The 26,003-nt window shown below is 46.8% G+C and overlaps 2 long non-coding RNA genes across 2 annotated transcripts; one reads left to right on the forward strand and one right to left on the reverse strand.

Moving 5' to 3' along the window:
• Positions 1-424: 424 nt before the first annotated feature.
• Positions 425-2,563, reverse strand: LOC123331330. Its single transcript, XR_006547891.1, has 2 exons — positions 2,068-2,563; positions 425-1,413 (listed from the first exon to the last, which is right to left on the reverse strand). It is a non-coding gene; the product is annotated as an uncharacterized LOC123331330 (long non-coding RNA).
• Positions 2,564-3,030: 467 nt separating this feature from the next.
• On the forward strand, positions 3,031-6,623 carry LOC123331418. The gene is made up of 2 exons (XR_006548048.1): positions 3,031-3,153; positions 6,311-6,623. It is a non-coding gene; the product is annotated as an uncharacterized LOC123331418 (long non-coding RNA).
• The last annotated feature ends 19,380 nt before the right edge of the window (positions 6,624-26,003 follow it).

The raw sequence follows: 26,003 nt of genomic DNA on the forward strand, positions 1-26,003 counted from the left end.
GCTGGCAGCTGTGTAGACACCTCATTGCAATTCAGACACCTGTCACTTCTGGATGTCATTGTGGCTGTTGCCATGCTGATTAGTTAAGATGAAGAAAAAAAATACAGCGCCATATAAATAAAAAATTAGAGACTGTCACATTGTGTAAAAAGGGCCCACCTTCCAACACTAGATCTCAGCAAAGCCTCATTTCTTTTTGTCCTGGGTAACCCAGCTAAAGGGAATGCTTATCATGTCTTGTTTTAGTGATTAAGTGGTTAATGATTTAATGAACTAAGAAAAAAAAATCTCATTTGTTGCTTCCCTCGGACTTGGAAAAAATTTCAAAGAGCTGATTTTCTGTGTACCTCAGTCCAATATTGCTACCTGCTGGGATACGAACACAGTCTCTAAATAAATTGCTAGTGGCCTTAGGCGGGTGGAAGAGTCTCTCTTTGATCCTGCTCGAGCGGATGAAGTCAAATGTTCAATCAATCAATCACATTCATAACTTGCAGCTACAATCGGGCTGACAACAGCCTATTATTTATTTTTAAAATCATATATTTCATTATTGTAAAACACACAGGCTCTCACGAGGGGGAAGAGACTAAATTATTGATAAGCCCTATAGATGACGGAGTTTGTTGCTTCTGACATGCTTGTCACTAACTATTGTCAGGAAGAATTTACTAAGATGTAGAGTCGAGAAAGTTGGCCAGGAATATATGTCGCGCCAAAGCGGAGATGGGGAAGGAAACTCTAATGGCTTCTCTCTCTCTTATTGAATTCTTGTAGGTAAAAGGCAGCTGAAGGCAGAACAGGTTTCTATTGTAAAGCAAGACTTGAAAAGCCCCCAGTTTGATTGCTACAGAGCAGGAGATTTGGTTCTCAAAATAGCCATGCGTCTGGGAAATGAATTTTTGCTGGTGTCTGTGCATTCCTGGAAATAACAATCGTAACTCTCCAGAATTCCCACATGGACCCGGGCCAGGCATATTTATTCAGTATTGTGTGTCGGGGACCAGGGATGGGGGTTGATGTGCAGATGCAGACTGGAAAAGAAGGCATGATGGACGATGGCTTTGGGCTCTGATGGTGGAAGAAGAGGGGGCGGCCTCCCCACTGCCTCCCTGTCCTGCTCCCTGAGTGGCGGGGCATTAGCCGTGGAGGTGCCCTCTCTATGGACCTGCGATCGGACTTCTCTAATGGGCTTGAAGAAGGAAGGGCAGTCAGCAAAACGCTGACCACTCCTTTCAGTGTGCGTCCTTCTTTTCTGTTGTCACTGGACGTGGAGGCCGTGGCAAGCCGGGATCCCTGGTGAGGTTTGGAGTCACCACCGACCCCCCGTCTGAAGGTGCCCCAGTGTTGTCACCTGGCAGTCATCTCCACAATAAGTCAGTCCTGGATTTGCTGGAAGAAAGAGCCCCTGGACTGTGGGAACAGAAGATGTTTATTAAGGAAAGCTCAGTGTTCACGTGTATAGATCAAATCCTATTAGAACGAGTACCATTACATTTGAACAAAAACAGCTGTGGAACTGAAGCCTTCTCATACACACCCACCTAGGTTTGATACCCCCTGGAACACAAGTACAATGTAAGTGAAATGCAAGTTCCTGCGGAGGTCCAATTGAGATTAGACATGTCCTTCTAATTTATTCACTAATTCCAAGATGATCTTCCCCTGGCAGGATGGGAAGAGACAGTACTACGTATGTGCCCTAAAACCAACATTTTTCTCAAGGCAGAAGTGCCCTTCCCGACCAACTCATCCAATGTCTCCCTTCCCTCTTACACATGAGAAAACGGAGAGAAATTGGAATCAGACAGCCAGTTAGTGGCAGATGGGGAACAAGACCTCCAACCCCTTCCCTAAGTGAATTATTAACAGAACTTAAGTCAGAAAAGATGTGTCTCTTCCCAGTAGAGTGCCCAGCCCACTACATTATGCCACTTTCTAGAGTTCGTTTGGTTTTACGATACTGAACTCCATTTACAACCCAAATAGCTCGAAAACTCACTGGACCACCTGTTTTCACAATGCTAACCCCTGACAATGAGTAGAAAGGTAATATAGGAGAAAGACCTGGAAGTAATTTCTGAATCCATCAGAAGATGCTGGATCGGTCTTCTACGAGTTGGGAGCCCCTCTCCCAGGTTGGAACTGCCCCTTCCTTGCAAGTCACTTGGCTGACACGGCCCCCTCTGGGGCACAGATTCCTGTCCATGATGTGAGAAGTGGTCTCCATGTGCTTTAAGTCAACTTCTAGCTCCAAATTTCAGCATAAAATTCTACATAAAATCCTCTGCAGTAGCATTTTCCTTTCTTTTTTGGAACATTTTGGAGCCTAAGTTAGCACACGTGGAAACTGAGTTGAGCAAAGCAATCACTGCACCAGAACAAACAATTCCTTATCATCTTCCTGATATGGGCCAAATAACTCCACTCGAAACAGGAACACCTGGCTTCACTGAACTTAGATGAGTCATGGGATCCCTCTCTACTACAGTTTTCCTATCTGTAAAAGGGGGATATTGGCTCTTTTTCTACCCACCCAGTGGGGGCAGATTGCAATGAGGATCTCAATCCATCACCCGAGTGAAAGGATGGAAAAAAGAAGCTTAAAGTGCACTCCAGTGTTGGCTGCTGCTGCTGCTGCTAAGTCACTTCAGTTGTGTCCAACTCTGTGCGACTCCAGATGTTGGGCAGTAGTATAATTTGCATGCGTGCTCATTCGCTCAGTGATGTCCAAGTCTTTGCAATCCCATGGACTGTAGGCTGTCAGGCTCCTCTGTCCATGGATTTTCCAGGCAAGAATACTGGAGTAGGTTGCCATTTCCTACTCCAAGGGGTCTTCCTGACCCAGGGATCAAACCCACATCTCTTGTGTCTCCTGCATGGGGAGGCAAATTCTTTACCACCACGCCACCTAGTATGATTCGGTAATGGGAATTTACTAGAGATGAGAGAGCTTGCTTCAAATATAAGATTACATTTTTAATTACCTTCAGATGCTGACCTATGTAAATAAGCCTGTTTGCTTCTTTGGGAGGGAATAGGAGAGGAGGATGGGGTGGGACTCATTAACTTTGCTGGCAATGCTTTTTTGCAGCAGTTTCAAGGAAAGTCTTTAGGAGGGGGAGAAACCAGCTTTCTGCAAGGCTGGCATGGGTGAGTGATGCAGAGGAGCCTGCCTCTTCTTTTCTATTTTCATTCTTTCCTGTTTTCTGAGTTGTGAGGCGCATTTGTCCACTAACAGCACCCTGGCAACTGTCCTTTGACAAAGTCCATAAGCATTCTGGTCACTTCCTGTGTGTGACTCTTTTTAAGCCCATTGGCTGCACACTTTGGTGAGAGTTGTCACTGCAAGGAGAGCTGGAGAACCTGCATGGTGCTGGGTTGTGGGATGCCACACAGATGGCTTTTTTCCCCTGGCAAGATAAGACTATATTAAGTATGATTTTATGAATAGTCTCCCTTCCAGCCTTGGCCCCCTTGAGGGCGCCCATGATTGGTCAGTTGTATGATTACAATGGGCACTAATTATACCCAGAAGCTAAGGAATAGCAGGCATAACTTACAAAGCCCTTGGTGATAAGGGTTTGGGATAAACACAATGAGATAAAAAACGACTTTATCCTTCCTAAAGGACAAAGGAATTACTTCTTGAAAAATGAGTGGCTTAGAAAAACCATTAAATTGAGGAACAGAAATAAAACAGAAATGCTTCCAACTTTTCACCGGTTAGGGGAGCACAGGCAAATTTGAATTAACCCTGTGTGGACCATGGTGGAATCAGTAGAGGGCAGTCACTAACTCATCCTGGATGGATGCTGGGAGAACTAGGATTTCAGGGTGATTGATTCAAAGTGAAGGGAATCTTTCAAGTGTGGAAGTTGAATGAGGTCCTCTTTCTAGACCCCAAATATCTTCTAGCCCTCAAGAAACAGCCCCCACCTATGCCCTGATACAAAGGCTTGTTAAAAGCCTGTTTAATTTTAAGTGATTCAGCAGCTGTGCCCCAAGACTTTGAATGTGTCTTCAGCCTATGGCCCTTCTCTCTCATACTGCTGTGCCAGGAATGTTCAACAGAGTCAGGAAGGCTGTATAATGATGTGCCACACATGGGCACCCAGAGACAACACAGGCCCAGAAGGAACCTTCTGGAAGGAGGGAGATGGGAGCAGGAGGAAGACATACCAGGGAGGGAGAGTTTCTTGTTTTTGGTGGACAGCTCGCTCTAGCATCTGCTCTCAAGATTGGCTTGCTTCCTCATGATTTCAGAATGACCAGGGAATCAGGCAATGGCACCCCACTCCAGTACTCTTGCCTGGAAAATCCCATGGATGGAGAAGCCTGGTAGGCTGCAGTCCATGGGGTCTCGAAGAGTTGGACACGACTAAGCAACTTCACTTTCACTTTTCACTGTCATGCATTGGAGAAGGAAATGGCAACCCACTCCATTGCTGCCTGGAGAATCCCAGGGATGGTGAAGCCTGGTAGGCTGCCATCTATGGGATCTCACAGAGTTGGACACGACTGAAGCGACTTAGCAGCAGCAGCAGCAGGGAATCAGGTGAAGCTGGGGTAGCCCAGCCCCTTCCCTGCTCTTTCTCTTTGGAGCATCTGACACATAGACCAGGACTTGCCCAGCCTTAGTCTAGGATAGACCCTCCATGCACCCAAGCGGTTTCATGTCCAGGTGGCAAATGATTTTGTGGCAGCCAGGCTCATTGAGTCTGGTCCTCTTTCTAGACCCCAAGTATCTTCTAGCCCTCAAGAAAGAGCCCCCACCTACACCATGATACAAGTTCAAGTTCAATGATCTTAGACTTGTCCACAAGACTTTCTGTGGTCTGGTCTTCATTGATCTCATCTTCTACCACTCTACCTCTTGCTCACTCTGATCCATACACACAGCTATCCTGCCATTCCTCAAACAGGACTAGCTCCTACCCAAAGACCTTTCCACTCACTCTTCCCTCTGCCTGAAACAATCTCCCCCCAGATATCTCCGTGGCTCCCACTCACTTGTGTCACAAGTCTCCACTCAAGGGTACCTCCTGGGTCCCTGAATACCCTGTATAAAATAGCAACAAGCTCCCCTCCCCCAGCCTCACTCCCTTCCCTTAAGAGATTTGTCTACAAAGCACACACTGCCATGTGACTCATATATTCTTGTTTCCTTGTATACTGTCTAGCCCTTCACCCCACCTTAACAAAGAAGCTCCATGAGACAGGGGATGTGGATTCATTCACACTGCAGCCTCAAAACTTAGCATAATGATTGGTGCTAAAAAAAAATGTTGAATCAAATTTCAGTTCAAACCCTCATACAGACGAGGCGGCCCAAATCTCCTCTCAAGCCACATTGTAAGGTAGATGCCCTTGGGACATGTATAAGAGTACCAGCCCCTTCTTTGCTACTAAAAGGCCACACATACAGCCATGGATATTACTGAAGGACATGATTAAGTATTAAAAGTAGAAGATGCAGGTGATATAGTCATTGCCCACTATCAACTGGCTGAGAGTAACCTTCAAAGTTTCCATTTATGTGTTATTTTCATTTTCGATCTAGCCTAGCAGAAAGTGGTTTCTAGGTTTTTGGCAGAATATCAATAATTTCCCTGGATTCCACTCTCCCAAGTTGTCAGAGAAGAAGTGATATTGTTTGACAGAAAGAGACTTGACTAGGCAGCCTCAGTCACTGTCTTCCCCTTGAAATTTAAACCGCAGCAGCACCCAGTGAGTCTCTTATAGATGGTATATAGTTGGACCATGTTCTTTTTAATCCATTCCACCTATTCCTGCCATTTGAATAGCATTTAATTCATTTTCTTTTAATATAATTACTTATAAGGAAGGGCTTACTCATTTCATTTTGCTATTCTACACGTCATATCTTTTTTTCCTTTTTTTGGCTGCAATTTCACCATTACTACTTTCTTTTGTGTTAAATAGATATTTTATAGTGTACTACTTTAATTCCCTTATTGCTTTTGTCATATATTTTTATTTTCTTAGTGGTTGCTCTGGATATTATAATTAACATCTTAATTTATAACAATCTAGTCCAGATTAATACCAACTTAGTTTCAATAGTGTTCAAAAACTGCTCCTATAAGACTGTCCCATCTTCATGCGGTTATTGCCACAAATTACATCTTTATGCTTTGTGTGCCCATCAACTTAGATTTATAATTACTGTTTTAGGAAGATGTCTTTTAAAGCATATAGGAAAAAGGAAACAAACCAAAAAGAGACTAATGCTGTGTTTAATATTTATCTATGTAGTTACCTTTAACAATGTCCTTTATTTCTTTAGGTGAATTTGAGTTATTTCTGAAAGACATTTAAGCCTGAAAGACTCCCTTCAGCATTTCTTGTAAGGAAGATCAACCAGCTACTAATTCTCTCCATTTTTGTTCATCTGGGAATGTCTTAATTTCTCCTTTATATTTGAAGAATTGTTTTGTAAGATATAGAAGTCTTGGTTGGTGTTTTTATCATTTCAACATTTTGAATATGTCATCCCACTGCTTTCTGGCCTCCATGGTTTCAAGAGAAATTAGCTATTAATCCAATTGAGGATCACTGACAGCATATTAAAAAGCAGAGACATTACTTGTCAACAAAGGCCCGTCTAGTAAAGGCTGTGGTTTTTCCAGTAGTCATGTATGGATGTGAGAGTTGGACTATAAAGAAAGCTGAGCGCTGAAGAATTGATGCTTTTGAACCATGGTGTTGAAGAAGACTCTTGAGAGTCTCCTGGACTGCAAAGAGATCCAACCAGTCCATCCTAAAGGAGATCACTCCTGGGTGTTCATTGGAAGGACTGACGTTGAAGCTGAAACTCCAGTAGTTTGGCCACCTGATGTGAAGAGCTGACTCATTTGAAAAGACCCTGATGCTGGGAAAGATTGAAGGCAGGAGGAGAAGGGGATGACAAGATGGTTGGATGGCATCACCAAATCAATGGACGTGAGTTTGGGTGAACTCTGGGAGTTGGTGATGGACAGGGAGGCCTGGTGTGCTGTGGTTCATGGGGTCACAAAGAGTTGGACATGACTGAGCGACTGAACTGAACTGTACAGGGCAAGTCACATCTCTTCTACCACTTTCAAGAAAGCTTTTTTGGTCTTAAATTATACAGAGTTTGATTTCACTTTATCTCTGTGTGAATCTTTTTTGTATTTATCCTACTTGCAGTTTGTTGAGCTTCTTGGGTGAGTAGATTAAAGTTTTCATCAACATTTTAAATTTTGTTATTTCTTCAAATATTCCACATACCTCCCTTTCTCTCTCTTCATTCCTGAAACTCCCATTATACATATGTTGGTATTCTTGATGGTCTTAGGCTGTTAATTTTCCTTCCTTATTTTTTCTTTCTGCACCTCATATTGGATAGTTAATCCATTTTCAAATTTGCTGATTCTTTCTTCTGTCTGCTTAACTGTGCTAGTGAGCCTACTTAGTGATTTTTTTTAACCCATCAGATAAAGACACACACACACACACACACACACACATCTTCCAGAATCCTTCTGATATAAATATAACACAATGATAATACATGGCTCACTTCCCTGGTGGCTCAGCAGTAAAGAGTCTGCCTGCCAATGCAGGAAGTGTGGGTTTGATCCCTGGGTCAGGAAGATCCCCCAGAGAAGGAAATGGTAACCCACTCCAGTATTCTTGCCTGGGAGATCCCATGGAGAGAGGAGCCTGCCTGGCTACAGTCCAAGAGTTCGCAAAGAGTTGGACACGTCTTAGCAACTAAAACAAGTGAACTATTAATTTCTAATATTGTAATTTTCAACTTGAGAATTTCCATTTGATTCCCTTTTATAATTTCTATCTCTTAATTGATATTCTCTATTTGGTGATGCATCATTCTCATGATTTTCTTTAGCTTTCTTAACATATTTAAAATATTTGATATGGATCTTGGTCTAGTAAACCAAACATCTAGGTTTTCCCAGGGAGTTTCTATTGATTGTTTTTCTTTCTGTGCATGAACCATACATTTTGTTTCTTTGCATGCCTCATAATTTTTTTGTTGAAAACCGGACATTGAACATTTTAACATGGCAATTCTGGAAATTAGATTATCTTCCTTCCCACAGTTTATGGATTTCTATGTGTTGTAGTTGTTTAATGACTTTTCTGAACTAATTTTGTAAAGTCTGTATTCTTTGTCAACTGTGATCACTGAAGTCTCTATTTCATTGGCTTAGTAATCAGCCAGAGGGTAGAAAGAGATGTCTTCAGATGTCTAGAACAACAAAAAAACTCTCAGTCTTTGTAGATGAGTTCTGATATCCATTGGGGCATGCCCTCAACACTCAGGTAAGCAGCTGACAACTCTGCCTTAACCTTTTCTTCCTATTTGTGCAACAACTTAAGGTCAGCCAACTATAAGACCTTAGTGCCTTCTCGGTTCTTTCCTGAGCACGCGTCCACCACTTGGTATGCCTGCAGTCTGCAACACGCCCAAGAAAATGCCAGAGCTTTTCAAAGCCCTTATTTCTCAAAGTATCTTACCCTCCAGCTTTTTCTCTCCAATTTTTGGTTAGTTTATTGTTTGCCCCAGCTGTTGTACACTGTCCAGCCAGTAGGAACTAGTACATGTCCTTAAATATCTTTCACAAATGCCCTTTGGATAACCATCTCAGCACTGGGAGAGTTCTGAGTTAGGCAAGACAATGGCAATACTCCTCCAGGAAGCTTGACAGATCAAAACAACCAACCACAATTCTATTTATTGTTTCATGCTTTTGATTAATTTCCAGAATTAAAAAAAAAAGTTGATTCTGAGGAAGTTTTTGCCAGTTTATTCATCCCTTCTAAGGAGGAATGAACTATTGGAGTTCTTAACTTATGTCAGTCTGACAAATATTTTTTTTTTTTTAAAACCTTTAATAATTTTTTTTATTTTATTTTTAAACTTTACATAACTGTATTAGTTTTGCCAAATGACAAATATTTTTTAAGTACCAACTTTGTGCTCCACATTGTGCCAGGTACTGGGGATGCAGAAATGCTTAATTTCAGAGGTCATGAATTGCATCTCCAAGGAAAAGACATTTAATGTGGGATGAAGAAGGAAAATTAGAGTGATCTAGGAAAAGAAGTAAGGGATGTATTCAGGAAGAAGGATCAGGAGGGGTGCAAAGGCCCTGAAACAGGACGAAATCTGGGAGTGGGGAATGGGAAGCAGGCCAGTGCACTGGGCATGCAGAGGGAGGGGAGGCGATGGTACCAGATGTGATTGGAAAGGGACAAAGCAGGGACGATGTCATCCAGCATCTGTGATAGAGATCTGGACTTTATCTTAAAAGTAACAGAAGTTGTCATAATGATCAAGCCAGTGGGGGCGGGGCTTCCACACTTATTCTCTAAGACTCAAGAATGTAACCTTTCCCCTCTAAATAATGTCAACTTGATCTAGCACAGAGATCTTTCTCACCACCAAGAAATAAAAACCTCATACTGGACATTCTTAATGTCTATGATTTAAAACAGTCTGAGATGAACTCTTTGGGATGAATTTTTGCCTTTTCAGAATGTAATCTCAGTTTTGTTCTGGACTTTCCTTACCCATTCTTCAGCCCTCCTCCGGGAGGCAGCGTCATCATTCATTGTTGTCATTTGTTTTCGTTGTTGTTTGTTTGTGGTGGGAGAACTTCTGTTCCCTCCTGGCATTGTGGGAGAGCTGTGTCCTGTGGGCTTCTCCTCCCTGTGACACCCCAGGTCTTCACCAAGCTCTCCAGAGATGTGTCCCATCCCATGGCCCCTCGTGGCTGGTACCTGTTGGGATGAGACTGGGCTGGGCCCTGCTCCTGCACAACTCACTGTAGCTTTCTACCAAAGTCCTTTTACCCTGAAGCTTCCATTGCCTTCCATCCCCTGCTTGTGTGACCAGGTGTTCATGCACCTCTTCAGAAATAAAGACGGCACAGGCATTCCAAGCCAGTGGAAGAGGTAGCTTGCTTTGACACAACCATCCTCTTGCCCATACCCAGGAAACCACTTGGTCCCTGTTTATCCAGAATTTATTCAGTTTTACAGCTGAAAGTTCCATGCCTAGAAAACCTTTCAGTCTCAGACAAGTGAAGTCCATTGGTCACCCTATGCCCATTCCCCCTGGTGGCCAGTGACTAGAAGTCAGGGGACCAAGGCGATGAAGACAGAAAAGAACCTATATTGATCCAGATAATAAGTGAAGTGGCCCCACCCCTAGACAGCCACAAAGCTCCAGTGTTCATTCCACTCTGGTAAGACTACAAAATAACCTCCTTGCTTGTATATTTGAAGAGGTTATTCACCACATAAATGGATTTGATAAAATAAGTAAATAAGTAGGACATGTGTTTTAAAGTGTAAGGATTAAGTAGCTAAGCCTTATGCCGAAGTCAGAAGAGAAACAAGAATCTTAGGTCATGTATCGGAGTTTACGCAAACATCATCTAATTCTTATTTATTTGGTTAACACTTTGGGGCAGAAGAAGAAAGTCAAATGTTATAGTTTCAGCATCAAAAACATATGTAAAGCAGTTCTTACTCTTGATGGAAACTGCCCCTTTAGAAGGAGCGTGGAAGAATGTCTTTGTGTTTCTGAGTTTTCACGTTCTTGACTTACAAGATCAAGGACAGATGTGAATATATTTTTCAACTTCATAACCAACAGGGAGTATTGCAACTTAAAGCAGCTGGGGGAGAAAGCCATGTATAATACAATGTTCTTCCTGGAAACTGACTTAGTGGGGTGGTTACCTTGATTCACTGGGAGAAATATGATTTGGGGGATCAAGGGGGATCCTGGTGTTAAGGGAAGTCCCCATTACTCCCTCAGGGAAAAGATCCCTTTGAAAAGGATGTCCAGCTCTCTTTCTGTCCAAGCTCCAAACATGCTAGGGATACCATTTGGGGCCAGGGGCCAGAGAACTTCCTACTAGATGCCAAATTCTACGGTAAGTGCTTTACCTGTGTTATCTTATTTGATTTCTAGAATAATCTTTTGCGGAAGATATTGCAGGTCCTCAGGCCCTTAGCCAAAAATTCTCGGGGTCTGTTGTGTTTCAAAATTAAGCCTTTTCCTCTCAGATTTTAGAAAAAGAATAATACGGTATACAGTCCATGATGCCCCCATAGGATCAGCAGTACCACACTTTGATCAAACACATGCCTATTTTCACCTTTGGTGGGACAAGTAAGTTACACATTACTTCTTATTAACACAGGTCAGACTTCACCACTCACTGAGTTTTTGTGCCAAAAATTTAGGGGAAAAAGGTGAGGCTTTCTGTTTTCAGAGGTTTGGGGATTTCAGAATGACAAGAAGGCAATTTGACCTGTACCCTAAGACCTGTGTGACAGATAAGGAAAAGTTCATTCTCTGTATCTCAGTCTCTTTTAATTTGAAGCTACCGTTTCTCCATTGACTCCTTCTCAGTCTTCAGAATTTGAGGTCAGCCAGTTCTTGCCTTTCCAGCCCCCTTGGCAGGACTTCCCTTGTGGCTCAGCTGGTAAGGAATCTGCCTGTAATGTGGGATACCTGGGTTTGATCCCTGAGTTGGGAGGATCCCCTGGAGAAGGGAAAGGTTACCCACTCCTGTGTTCTGGCCTGGAGAATTCCATGAACTGTATAGTCCATGGGGTTGCAAAGAGTTGGACAAAACTGAGTGACTTTCACTTTCACAGCCAGGCCTGCTTCCAGGACCATAGGCTGGCTGCTCTAGCTGAGTGTTGAGCGCCCTGTTGGGTTCCTCAACTGCTCCGGGACTTGGCATCAGCCTTCTTTCATATAAACCCACTTCTTCCTCCTTGTCTCCTAAAGAAGGAACATCAGTGGGCAAACAAAAAGCAAAAATACAGCTCTTTTTTTTTGTTTTTAAAAAAGACAACTAGGACGCCCCTCTCTGAGATCCTCATGGCTTGGGAGCTGTTAATGTAGCTCTAGAACATTCCATGTCTCTTGAACAGTGTTTCCAGAGCAGTAGGGAAGGGTCTCTGTCCACCCACACATGGGGAGCATAGCTCAACATGTGGTAATCCCTTGCCCACGGTGGTCTCAGGAGAAAGAAACCAAAGGCTCTCAGAGAGGCAGGCGGGCATCTCCCGACTCTGAGGTGTGCGTGGTACCCACAGGGGAGATGCACGTGTGGGCAAGGCCCAGATGAATGCTATTGGCAAAGCTCAGGTGACAAGACTGAGCTGAGTCCACCCACCTGTGTGGGGAGTGGGTGTCCCTCCTTTGCAGGAGCATCCCTGCGGATCGCTGCCCCTCCCTCCTGCCTGATTTCTGGCCAAGGGGAAGCAAGGGATCCAGAGCCGACAGACCAAAGCCAGGAGGAGTTGGGCGTGTGATGGACCAATGGACAGACGACCAGCTCCTGTGTAAGCCCCGAGGATAGAGTATAGGCTTGGTGGGTCCTCAATTGCAGCTCTGTGGGCTGCAAGAAGCTGGATAACTGCCAAACTTGACTTCCGCCCCTTCAGGCAGACTGTGAATGCCTCTCAAGACAGGAATCAGCCCCACTATCCAGAGAGCCAGCGGAGGAGAGCAGGGGACGGAACCAAGGATGTGGTCTTGCCGCAGCAGGAAGAAAAGTTTTGCCCAAGAGCAGAAGCTCTGCAGTGCGCTGGGCTCCCCTGCCAACCCAGCTAATGTTCTAACTTTCAAAGAACAGGTAGGAGTCTGACAGGCTCACCAAAAATAGAGAAAAAGAAAGCTTCCCCGAGAACTTTTAAAATCGTATTTTTTTTCCCTCTCCATTTCTGAAGGGACTTGAGCCCACGTTCTTGCCTGGGGAGAAGCTGCTCCTCGGAGGGGAGGAAGCGGGGAGGGAGAAGCAGGGAGTGAAGCGGGAAGGTGTCCAGGGGTGCTCACCGGGGCGGGGCACTGGGGAGATACCCCTGAGGGTGGAGGGAGTTCTGGCGGGGACACTATAAACAAGAGACAATACAGCAAATGCAGCCCCATCTGGCTTCCATTCACAGGATGATGGCTTTGCGCCAGGCACTGTGCTGAGAGTTGGATGTGGGGACCATCGCCCTCTGTCATCAATTCTAAAGCAAACATCCAGTGCATATTTTTGTATCACCACGATTTGGATGTGTCTGAGTGTTCATGCCATCTCAGTATTGACTTAGAGTTTAATTGGCAGCATTTTAGAAATCTTTCTGCAGTGGTACATAAGATCATGGAGCATCTTATAACTGAGGGCATCTTACATGTGCACAAGTCAGGTATTAGCCCATCTCACAGACAAGACAACTGAGGCCCAGAGAGATTAGGAGACATGCTGAGGAGGCCACACAGCCACTCTTTGGACTTGAAACAGGCTCTGCCTGGCTTTCAGTCGCTGACTTCCAGTGGGGCAGGAGCTGAAGTCCCAGCCCTGCAGAGAGCAGGGCTGCATTCTGCATTCTGCAGAGAGCAGAATGTTCCCTCCCCAGGCAAGTCTGAAGATGGGAAAGGGTCATTGAAAATCTGGCCCACCAAAATCTGGGTGCTAGGATGGGAGTGGGTGAGAGAACAGAAAGGCACAGGACTGGCTGGTCTCAGGTCTGTGGGATACCTCCCACAGCTTTTTTTTTTTTTTTTTGCACCCAGGGTTCTGTTTTTTTCCCTCCTCATCCCTTAAACATCAGCTGATTTTCCCAATCTGCCTTTGAGTTCCATGCATTTTAACTCAGAGTAACCAAATTGTTGAAGGATATTTGCATGGGGTCTTTGTCCTTTGAATCAAGAGCGACTCATTCTTTCAGAGAAGCAGTGGGGAAGTGGGAAGAGGCTGAACTTTGAAGTCAGGTGCACCGGGACTGGAATCCTGGCTTTTGCTGCTTTTTTTTAGCAAGTTGGAAAGTTCCTTAGACTCTCTGAGCCTCAGAGTCTTCATCTGCAAATGTGAGTAATAATGACAAATACGTGGAAATACTGTTGTGAGGATTTCATGTATGGAAAGTACCTGAAGTGTGGTAGGAACTCAGTAAATTCAAGTTACTCCTTTATTATTATTAGTTATAATATTGTTATGGTGATGATGGTGATGAGGAAAGACACACAGGACCTTTCTCTCCATTGGCCTCACAACTTTTACATTCTCCCCAGGCCCTGGCACCCCCGGTGCTCTTGGCTTTCTAGTTTCTGGGTTGCTAAGTCACTTCAGTCGTTTCTGACTCTGTGTGACCCCATAGATGGCAGCCCACCAGGCTCCCCCATCCCTGGGATTCTCCAGGCAAGAACACTGGAGTGGGTTGCCATTTCCTTCTCCAATGCATGAAAGTGAAAAGTGAAAGTGAAGTCCCTCAGTCGTGTCCGACTCTTAGCGACCCCATGGACTGCAGCCTACCAGGCTCCTCCGCCCATGGGATTTTCCAGGCAAGAGTACTGGAGTGGGGTGCCATTGCATAGTTTCTGGGCTGAGGTCCCTTTTTCTTGTCATGGGTACAGCCCTGACACTGTGATTGACACAATCCCTGCTCTCACCCAGCCCTGCCCTCTCTTGGGATCCCCTTGAGAAGGAACAACTCTGGGTTGTGGGGGCCATGACTGCCCCCTGGCATCAGCTCCCCCATCACCCTCCCTCCAGCATCTGTTTTAGCCCCTCTGCTCCCAGCTTCCCTGGACTAAAGGTCAGCACTGGCGGAGACAACCGTTCAGCCTCCCGCAACAGTCTCTGGGCGTGCTTTCCTCACTGAGGCTCCCATGCTGGGAGGGAAGGCACCCATCTTCCCCAGGAGGATACCTGAGCAGATTAAGCTATGGCCCTTGCCCAGGTGTTCCTGACACCCTGACATGCCCAGTCACTGCCTTCACGATGCTCAGGCATCCTGGGGTCCAGAGCCCAGGCCCTCACTTGGGATTGCAGCTCACATTTACCTCTGCGACTGCTCAGCATAAGCCTGTGAGGAAAGGACTCTGATTCTCATTTCTCAGATAAAGAAATGGAGGCCCAGAAAGGCTGAGCCTCAAGTCCAAGCTCACATAGCCATGGTATGGACATGACCTAGATTTGAGCTCAGGGCTAACCTCAGAGACCTCATGACCTCCTACCCCACCTTATACCCGGAGGCTCAGATCAACTGCCAGGGCAGCTGTTATTTGACACAGAATCTGCCTAAAGCAGGAGAAAAGGGGGAGGGGTTGAAACACCATTTTGGAAAAAGAGCTCATGGAGGAAGAGCAGATTGGGAAATCCAGCTGCTCGGGGCCTGGACTGTGGCCGCTTCTCCATGCTGAGACCCGGGCCCTCAGCCGTCTCTAAGTGTGGGTGGGAAGTGCACCAAGGGGTCCCCACCTTGTCCCTTTGGGTTTGTTCCAGAGGAAGATCCGTGAAGCCTTTGCTAGGAGCTCCCACAAACGTGCTCAGGAAGAATATAACCATCGGAACTTTCTAGAAAAGATGGCTCCCACTGCTACCTTTTAGCTGGAGCTTGTAGCTCCACTCCTGTCTGTGTTTACAAACCTGACCAAAAGACAGGAAAATCTCTGGAATCTTCATATAAAGATAACCATCAAATTCCAACCCCTGAAAAGTAGTAAAAAAAATTCACTTCCAGGCCAGGGACTTGTGCAGTTCCCATTCTCCTGTTCCCTTTGCCTGAGATGCCCTCTCCCCAGGCTTCTCTATATGGGGGAATCCTAGACTTCCTTTAAGGCCCAACGCCCATGTCACCTCCTGCGATGCCATTCATCCCAGGCCCTTCCAGGAGGACACGAGCGTCTCCTCTGAGGTTGCAGGTGCCTTTCAGGAGCCTGCAGGAGGATTCTCAGTTTACTTCTCTGTCATCCTCAGCAGTACCACAGTACTTGGAATACAGTAGGTGCTCAATAAATGCAGGTGGCACGAATACATTCATGAATACAAACCCATTTAGCTTAGTTTCTGTTGGAAATTGCAGAGAACCCGTAAGCTAGCTCTTCTCATCAGCTGTGCAGTACATCTCAGCTGAAGATTTATGACAGTGGCCGTAATATCAGTAGAAGAAACAATTGCGACCACGGTCTCCACTTGCTTCTGAGGCCTGGATGGAATCTGGTGCGATTTGGTCCTGGTAGCCTTGTCTTTACTGCCCTCTCGTGGCCAAAATGTTGCTGTCACATCTGAAAAAGATTGCACTGCAGCCACAGAGAGGGAGATATTTTTGTTTCCTCGAACACTGTGTTTTTTGGATGCCGAGAAGGCAATGGCACCCGACTCCAGTACTGTTGCCTGGAAAATCCCATGGATGGAGGAGCCTGGTAGGCTGCAGTCCATGGGGTCGCTAAGAGTCAGACACGACTGAGCGGCTTCACTTTCACTTTGCACTTTCATGCATTGGAGAAGGAAATGGCAACCCACTCCAGTGTTCTTGCCTGGAGAATCCCAGGGATGGGGGAGCCTGGTGGGCTGCCATCTATAGGGTCGCACAGAGTCGGACACGACTGAAGCGACGCAGCAGCAGCAGCAGAGCCTTTTTGATCCAGTCCCACATACCCTGTATGTGTCTCTGATCCTCCTTCCAATGGCTTGAAAATATGTTAAGATAATGCTAGATAGATAACTAACAGGGCTTGTGAAAGTGAAAAGTGAAAGTCGCTCAGTCGTGCCCAACTCTTTGGGACCCCATGGGGTATACAGTCCATGGCATTCTCCAGGCCAGAATACTGGAGTGGGTAGCCTTTCCCTTTTCCAGGGGATCTTCCCAACCCAGGGACTGAACCAAGGTCTCCCGCATTGCAGGTGGATTTTTTACCAGCTGAGCCACAAGGGAAGCCCAAGAATACTGGAGTGGGTAGCCTATAATACCTTCTCCAGCGGATTTTCCCAACCTAGGAATTGAACCAGGGTCTCCTGCATTGCAGAGGATTCTTTACCAACTGAGCTATCAGGGAAGCACTTCCAATGGGCTTGATTGGCCTTAAAGTGAGCATCAGAGACTCCAAGTGTCCACCAGCTCTGGTTTAATACTGTGTCAAGTAAGTGGCTGTTGAAGGAAAGGAAATGACACAGCGTGTGTGGCAGATTTCTGCCCTCAAAGACCCGGCAGTCAATTCATAATACCTTCACCAAAGGTGAGTAGTTCAGGGTGACACTATGGGACACTGTACACTCATAAAAAATCATAAAAATACCTGTCAACCTACCAGTCAAGCTTCGAGACCAGACAGCCCTGGGTGTATATGCTGGTCCCACCACTTACTGCCTAGGTGACATGGAACAAGTTACTTCACCGCTTTAGACATTTCCTAGTCTACAAAATGGGCCAATAAGAGTTCCTCCTTCACAGAGTCAAGATGATTAATTGAGACAATGTGTGGCAAGACCTCAGCATGGGGCCTGGCACAGAGTGATCCCCGTAAGTGTTAGCCATTATTGTTATAGATAAGATTTTTAATTGTCTTGTGCAGATAGAGAACAGGGTGGGATGTAATAAAGAGTTGGATAAATATACTCCTAATCATAGCCTTCTCAAGGGCAGATCTCCTTAGTGTTTTTAATGCCCAGAGCCCTTTGTAATAAGGTGTTTATTAATACGATAGTGCATTGATTGCAAGGTGACGAATAGGGTTGCCTTGACACAAGCCTGCATGGAATCAGCAGGCTATCATCTGGCTCTAGCCAGAGTCTGTGTGTGCCAAGTTGCTTCAGTCGTGTCCGACTCTTTGGGACCCCATGGACTACAGCCTACCAGGCTCCTCTGTCCATAGGATTCTCCAGGCAAGAATACTGGAGTAATGGTTTGTCATGCCCTCCTCCAGGGGATCTTCCCAACCCAGGGATCAAACCTGTGTCTCCTGTGTCTCCTGCATTGTAGGTAGATTCTTTACTGCTGGACCACCATGAAAGCCTAGCCAGAGTCCACTGGTTTCAATTTCTCCCTTCTTTCCTGTGGCAGACATCACTAATCGATCATTTGGGCTTTCACACTCATGGCAGACATTGCTGATCAATCATAGTGCATGCAGGCACGCATGTGCGCACACACACACATATACCCACTCTCGCTCTCTCGCTCACACACACACATAGAACATCTATATGACCTCAGAGTTCTCATTACAGAGCTCTAGGCAGTTACAACAATTAAGCTGAGTGGGAAATGGAGTCTAACTTACTTTTCCAAGACTTGACAGACCTAGAGAGGGAGGGGAAGGGCATCTTTGCCAGAGGGCATGAAGTGAGCTAAATTATGAGTGAGAAGATAGATCTGATAGGAAAGAGGGGACACAGAGGGTCTGCTCCCTGGGACTCTGAGCAGACTGCCACAGTTGGCAAAGGGACTCTCAGAAGGTTGCTGGGCAAGTGTATGTGATCACGTCCCTTGGAGGCAAGGCCTCTCTGGCAGCTTATGCCAGGCAGATTGTGAATGGGCCTGAATCCTGAGAGGAGGTGAGGAAGTCTGGAACGCAGGACAAGGTGCTGATGGAGACAAAGGCCCGGGATGCTGGGAAGGCAGCCTTTGTGGGCTAGATGACTTCTGCTACATCAGGAATGAAGGAAGTGGTGCCAGCAAAGCTGCTTCACTGACCTTGAACTCTGCAGGCTGGGAGAACAATGACACCTCCAGCAGGAGTAGAGGTGGGCACAGAGGAGAGGATGTGCTTTGTTTGGGGTGAGGGGTGGAGTCGGAGGGGCCTTCAGGACTGCCAGTGGCAATTTCCTGTGGGCAACTGGAAATGAGAGATGGGAACCAGAGCGGCAGATATTAGAAAGGAAGAGAGAAAAAGGTTAATGCTTTACGGGTCCAGCCTCGTTTTTACTCAAAGCAGTTTGGGCAGAAAATGAGAGCATTCATTCAGGAAGAAGATAAACTGGGTAAAGGTCATGGCTTAATTAAGAGGGATTTGTAGCAATCCGGTTTATTCCAAAAGATACTGCGTATCTGGGTCAAGTGTCCTTTTCACAATATCACCTAAAATGAGGAGGAATAAAGTGTTCTTTGGTAATACGGAACAGTAAGTCTCATACACAGGACCCTGAATGTCCCCGTTGCTAAGAAAGAAAGTATATATTTAACTGAAATACTCCAGTAATCAGAAGAGAGGTCAGAGGGACAATTCCTTTATTAGGAGACTCCGTTTCCTAATGTGAAATAAAGTCACTTGGGCTCAAAGGTCAAACAGACCTGGAATTGAACCTCAGTCTCACCACTTCCTAGCTGTGTGACCTGGGACAAGATACTTAACCTCTCTGAACCTTGGTTCCCTCCTCTATAAGATGGAGATGATAATAGAGGACCTAGTTCATAGTGCTGTTGTGATAATCAAATGAAATGATGTGTATGAAGATTTGGTCCAGTGCTTGACATGTAATAAGCACGGAATGTACGAGAATTATCTTTTTAGCCTATCACCTAACTTTTCTTAGGAACCGATTTTAAACAAGCAGCTATTCTTTTTGCTTCTGATATGATTCCCGGGAAGTCCTCCAAGGGGACAAAAACACCCCACGCTAATAGGAACCAGGAGGGTGTATTTCTTCATCCATTGCATTGTCCAGGAAGTGACACAGTGGGAGAGGCTTCGGGAAGTCTGTAGGAGTTCCACAGCTCACAAGTCATGTTCCCTGGGCTTGTGCCCCAGTGGGGTCCTGAGGACTCTTCTATCTGCTCTCATTTCCACCCATGTCTGCACAGCACAGGTGTTCCTGAGGGGTCACCTGGACTTATGCTATGGCCCCTGACCCATGGGTGGAGATGCCCTACCAACCCCAAAGGAATGTCCTTGACCCTAGGCCAGTAAGCAAAGACAGAGTCCTTACTTGACCCCGGGCCTGTCCCTGAGGAGACCTTGGAGAATTCCTACCACTGATGGCCAGCAGCAGACTAAAACTCTGTGAGGTTCTGAAAAGTCTAGTTCTCAGGTGGGAATGTAAGGTAGAAAGGCAATTTGTTGTTGGAGGGTTAAATTCATAGTAAAATAATGCTACCTGACATTTACTGAGCAACTAATGCTGCTGGAAGCTGAACCACGTGCTAGTAATAACTCGCTCCATGCTCACTATGGCATCTCCATCGTACAGATGGATCACTGAGGCCCAGACACGTTAACAAACTCCTCCAAGGGCTTACAGTTACTGAGTGGCAGAAGAATGATTTGAACCCAGGAATCCCGACTTCAGAGCCTGTACTCTTAACCACTGTGTTATATCAAAAGCTGTGTCCCAGGCGGGGCTCCACACTGGATGGAGGGGAAGGGCCCAGTCTTCTGAGGAAAGACTCTGCCGGTGTAGAAACTGCCCAGAAGTGCAGCTTGCCCAGGCCTGAGCCCACCTCAGTGGAATGTTCTGCCCAGTGCCAGTCTGCAGGACAAAGAGTCTTTCCATCACATGTTCCCAATAGTGAGTCACCCTCAGGAAGCTGCTGGACTCCTCTCAGGCTCCTTTCCCTTTGTTTCTTTGTTCCTTTCCCGGGCCTAAATAGGACACATTTTCTCCAATTCCTATATTTACTCGTATGATCGTCTCAATTTTTAAAGCGTGCGTGCATGCTTAGTCCCTTCAGTCATGTCCGACTCCTCACGACTCCCTAGACTGTAGCCGCCAGGCTCCTCTGTCCATGGGATTCTCCAGGCAAGAATGCTGCAGTGGGTTGCCATGCCTTCCTCCAGGGAAACTTCCCAACTCTCCTGTGTCTCCTGCATTGCAGACAGTTTCTTTACCCACTGAGCCACCTGGGAAGCCCAACAATTTTTAATAGGAAAGGTTAAAGTTCCCTGTGACATCATCCTCCTCCCAACTCATGGGGATCTGGGAAGGCAGCGGGGAGCGTGGTAGCCAAAGGGTGTGGTAAATGACTCCTTGTTGAAAGTGTAACCCAGGGGCTTTACCTGTGTTCCCATCTCTGCATCTGCTCTCAGGAAGCATGGAGGAGGGGAGGCAAGGTTGGAGTGAGGGGAAGGGAATGATGCTCTCAGACTCTCAGCTTCAGTAGGAACAAAAGGGTTCCTTCCTGGCTAGGGGATACCCTAAGAATAGTATTTGTAACAATATTCTCTTGCAGCCACTGATGTAAAGATATGATTGTGATTCAGGGTCTTGGGTCAAACTGCAGGGGGAAATGCTAGACACAGAAATATGGAAAGGTGTCTCAGGTCACATCCTGCTGTGAATTATGCATACAAAGCCCAAATGGACACAGCTCCCAGGGAAGCTCTGGAAGACAGCAGAGGTCAGGTCCTGGGCTGGAGGCCCATACAGCTCTGGACTGCTGTTTGGAAGCTCACAGAACCACAGGATCTCTTCCTGCTGCCCACACTGGGATGACATTGGCCAGGTGACCCCCCTGAGGGCTTGGGAGGAGGAAAGTGGCAGCAGGCACCACTCAGGTCCCCCCACCAAGTGAACTGCCTGATGACCCTGAACCCGGAGTTCAACCAGCCCCCCTTCTCTGCTCATCCCTGGGAAGTTCTGGTCTGATGTGCTGGGTGGGACTTGCCTAGGCTGAAAGTGTAACTCCATTCCTTCTTAGCAACCTCATTCCCACCATCAGCCAACGTACTCAAACCACACTGGGTCATGGAAACAGGGGGACACCAGGCCCTGCCTGCATCTGCTTTGAGGGGGCAGGCAGCATCTCATGGAGGCCCAGACTGGAGGCAGATCCGTCTCAGTAGGGTGGACCAATCATTTGTCAGCATCAGCTCATGTTCTCCTCCAAACAACCTGGCCGGGAGGGGATACCCATATCCCCACTGTCCAACTGATGCCTGGAGGAGTGAGCAGTTACCGAAGGTCCCAAAGCCAGTGTGTGGCTTTTTCATGAAATCCCACAGCAGATATTTGAATCCAGGTCAGTCTGACTCCAAGCCAAGCTCTTAGCCCCATGCAGAGTTGAGCCCAGGCAGACACCTAGTATATGCATCTTGCTTGATTATTTCTGATTTCCATTTATCCCCATGTCACACCTATAAGATAGGACACCATCTGAGAAGTCATTAATCATAGCTCAACAGGCTTCTTTAACATCATGTGGGCTCTGAGTTCATGTTGGTGACCAATATGGGCACAGACTCTGTCCTCTTTCAGTCAACGGGTTTCTGAGCATCTGAGGTGGCCAGGCCCTATTGGAGAAGCCGGGACTTCAGCAGTTGATCTAGCGGACAAGGTCCCGTCTTCAAGGAGCATGAGTTCTGATGAGGAAGATGGGCAGCAGGTACAGAATGGGGAGGGGTACCATGGGGAGAGTAAGTCAGAATGAGGAGCAAGAGCTCAGAGTGTGATGGGAGTGGGATGCTCTTCAAGGTGAAAGGTCAGGGAGAAGGTGTCTCCAAGTGAGTGACATTTGAGCAGAGACCCAAATTGGGGAGGAAATGAGCCACGTGGATACTGGGGAGGGGAAGGTGCAAAGAGCATTTCAGGCAGGAGAAAGGGCAAACACAGAGTCCCTAACAAGGGAACAGCTGGGGCACACGAGGACCAGCAAGCGTGGGGTGAGCAGGGGAAGAAATGTTGGGTGAGGCAGGATAGGTGGATGAGGAAGGAGCTGGGGTCCCAGTGGACTCTGAGTGAGACTGGAAGCCATTCTCTGTTCTGGTGACATGGCAGCCACTCCATCTCTCCTAGTATAGACCAGTGGTTCTCAACTGGGGGCAATTTGTCCCCCATCCTGGGATGTTTTGTCTAGAGACGTTTTTTGTGCTAATGGAATCTAGTGGGCAGAGGGCAGGGAGAATGCCAAACATCCTAAACTACACGAGACAGCCCCCTCCGTCCCAGCCTAGGATGATCTCACCTAGGACGTCAAGAGTGGGCAACATTCTCTTAGGAAGAGGACAGGGACCCACAAATGCGGCATCTGAGTGCCCCCTCCTGTACAACCCCCACACACAGTCACTCTCCCCTGCATCGCTGTCGGTATTTCCTTCTCAGCTCCAAGAACCACTTCTGTGCGGGGGACACACTCCAGGCTACTTCCTGTTGCTTGGTGCCTGCTGTGTGTCTGCCCCCAGGAAGATGAATTTTCTGTGCTCAGGGCCATCTGCCCGAGGACGCAGCCCTGCCGTTTTGTGTGCATCCTGCATTCTGAAGTGCAATTTATTAGACCTAATCCCCATCTCTTTGGGTAAATTCCGGGAGTTGGTGATGGACAGGGAGGCCTGGCCTGCTGCAATTCATGGGGTCACAAAGAGTCGGACACGACTGAGCGACTGAACTGAACTGAACTGAATCTCCTTCTGGGGTGACAGTGTATCTTCCCGGTAGAAAATGCTGGGGAGAAGGATATGCCCCATTATTATTTCATTAGGACACCACTGGGTCTTCCAGGAGTCCCCGAGTAAATATCATGCTTCTCGGGTGAATTAGACAAGACAGCCAGGGACCCTGAGAACTCAGGACAATAACCACAGATTTCCATGCATGCATCTCTTCTTATGACTAAATTTCTCCTTTCCACCTCTTGCCAATTTTGTCCTTCCACAGTGAGGGAATAGAAAAAGATTTTAAAGGAAGCATCAAACATGAACTGTTCTCTCAACAATGTGAGTAGAAGATTCAAACGCTAGTGTCAGCAGCAAAGGTTTCTACCTCAAAACTGGCGATTGTGGTTTGCCTCTAAAATCAGCATTGATGGAGCAGCTAAGGCAGACATTCTCTTTGCTCCTTCAGCTCAGCCGGTCTACACACGCAGGGTGAGGAGAAAGGCATGGAATTAGAAAGATACTTCAGCCTCTGCTCCCCCCCAGGAACAGTCAGCACGCTCTCAATCATTTGACTTTGCCCTTAATTTTCTGCTCCCCCTTCCCATGGGTGGGTCAGCTCTAACATGCTCTAGATGGTAGATTTTATGGTCATGTGCTATGCGTACTCAGTCACTCAGTCATTTCTGACTCTGCAACTTCATGGACTGTAACTCACCAGGCTACACTGCCCATGGAATTCTCCAAGCAAGAATACTGGAGCGGGTTGCCATTTCGTTCTCCAGGGATCTTTCTGACCCAGGGATCAAAGCTGCGTCTCTTGTGTTTCCCGCATTGGCAGATGGATTCTTACCACTGTACTACCTGGGAAGCCCAGGTTTTAGGGTCATTTTAAGGTCACTGGATTCTAATTCCCCAACTTGATAAGGTAAATTCTGTGTTCATTTCGAGTGTTCATTTCAGCTCAGAGATACCTTCTTCTGGGATGTTTCTTTCCCATCATATTGCATGAAGTCTCCAACTGATTTGATTTGGGAATGACCCACGGACCTTTCAGAGAAGGCAATGGCAACCCACTCCAGTTGGCTGCAGTCCATGGGGTCGTGAAGAGTCGGACACAACTGAGCAACTTCACTTTCACTTTTCACTTTCATGCACTGAAGAAGGAAATGGCAACCCACTCCAGTGTTCTTGCCTGGAGAATCCCAGGGATGGGAAGCCTGGTGGGCTGCCATTTATGGGGTCGCACAGAGTTGGACACGACTGACACGACTTAGCAGCAGCAGCACAAACCTTTCTTCTTCTATTAGTAATACCATGAAGGACTCACACCTTGCTCAAATCACCAGTCATCATCCATTTTGCAGCTTCACTCCTGGCTATGGGAAGCAGCTGGACCAGGAATGCGCAGCAAAAGGACTGTGGTTTCAGAACTGTGGGTTTGATCCTAACACTACAGCTTAGTAACTGAGATACTCTGGGTAAGTCCTTTCCCTTCTCCAAGCCTCAGTCTTCTCATCTGTCAAATGGGAATCATTGTGCTTATGCCATCGCATTGTGGTGAGTGACAAAACGATCCATGTGAAAGCAGTTTTCACACAGCAAGAGGCCACTTGGATGTTAGGGTTCTACTCTGATATGCCGTTTTGCTGTGAACTGATAAAACAAGAAGCAGAAGGATGATGTGAAGGGAGCTAACTCCTCCTCCCACGTGAAGGGCGAAGAGGGGAGCCCTCTGCATCGTTGCCTCCATAGCAGGTTCAAGGTTCCGTGTTTGAACATTCCGATGGCCAGTCTTTCCCCAGAAAGAAGATATCCCACAACATAAGACAATAGGAGGGAGAGCCCATGCCTTCCCTTTACACTCCACATCCAGCCACATAGTCACGGAGGAAAGTTCACACAATAAGTTTCGAAGTCAGTTCTGTTTAGCTCATCAATAGTTGCTTCCCAAGAATGATTCCAAGCCTGAGAAGCACTTTAAGCCTTTTTAAGCTCCAAAGATTAGGATGAAACAGGGACGGGGGTGGGAGGGGGACAGATAAACAACAGCGTGGAGAGCATTCTCCATGCAGAGAAGGAGATTCCGTACTTGGGTGAGATTAATCCCCAAACTGAAACCTGCCCTGCAATTCTTTGTGAGAAAGGAGAGCGGAGATAAGAGAGAGACCCCCTGGCAAAGCCCAGCATTGAGCCGTTTGTGGAAACAAGACCGTCCTTTCCCTGAAGCCAGAGGACGGTGAGATGCACCCACAGGGGACAAATAGAGGATGGCGCTTCCTTTGGACAGCTGGGGCAGCACAGGAGGAAGAGGAAAGAGAACAGCCTCCCTGAGTGTGGTGCTCGAATGCTCTGTTGCATCAACAAGGTGTCTTTCCTTCCCAGCCTGGGGGCCACCGACCTGCCTGATTGCACACCATTCAGAGCACAAGCACTGGGTTCTGCCAAGACCCAGGGGTAGGGCGGGCTGGCTTTGAGCAGAAGGACACTCACAGAGGATCTTAACACGGGCACGAGCAAGCCGCCTCTTGCAGTGTGCCTGGCTTCCGATCCCAAGACCCTGGCCATTTCAGTTCCAAAGAAATCCAAGCCCTGCTTGAAGGCTGAAGGTTGCCATCAGAGGGGCTAACAGGATGAAGCATCTGAAGGGGAGTCCCAACAGGGTGGATGGCATCTGACCTGAAAGGAAGGAGTGGTGTCCTGGGACCTGCAAGAGAAAGCTGAGCGCTTCCAAGGGAACAGCGCACATTTGGAGGCATGGCTGACTTAAAATAACAGTCACAGGAGTTCACAGTCATTCCCATATAGGCTGAACTGTCACGTCTGCAGGTAGGAGCCTGCCAACCCCGGTTCTCAGGAGCATGAACGGGACATGACCAGCTCACAGAGG

This window comes from Bubalus bubalis, chromosome 23 (genome assembly GCF_019923935.1).
Source record: "Bubalus bubalis isolate 160015118507 breed Murrah chromosome 23, NDDB_SH_1, whole genome shotgun sequence".
NCBI classification, from domain to species: domain Eukaryota; kingdom Metazoa; phylum Chordata; class Mammalia; order Artiodactyla; family Bovidae; genus Bubalus; species Bubalus bubalis.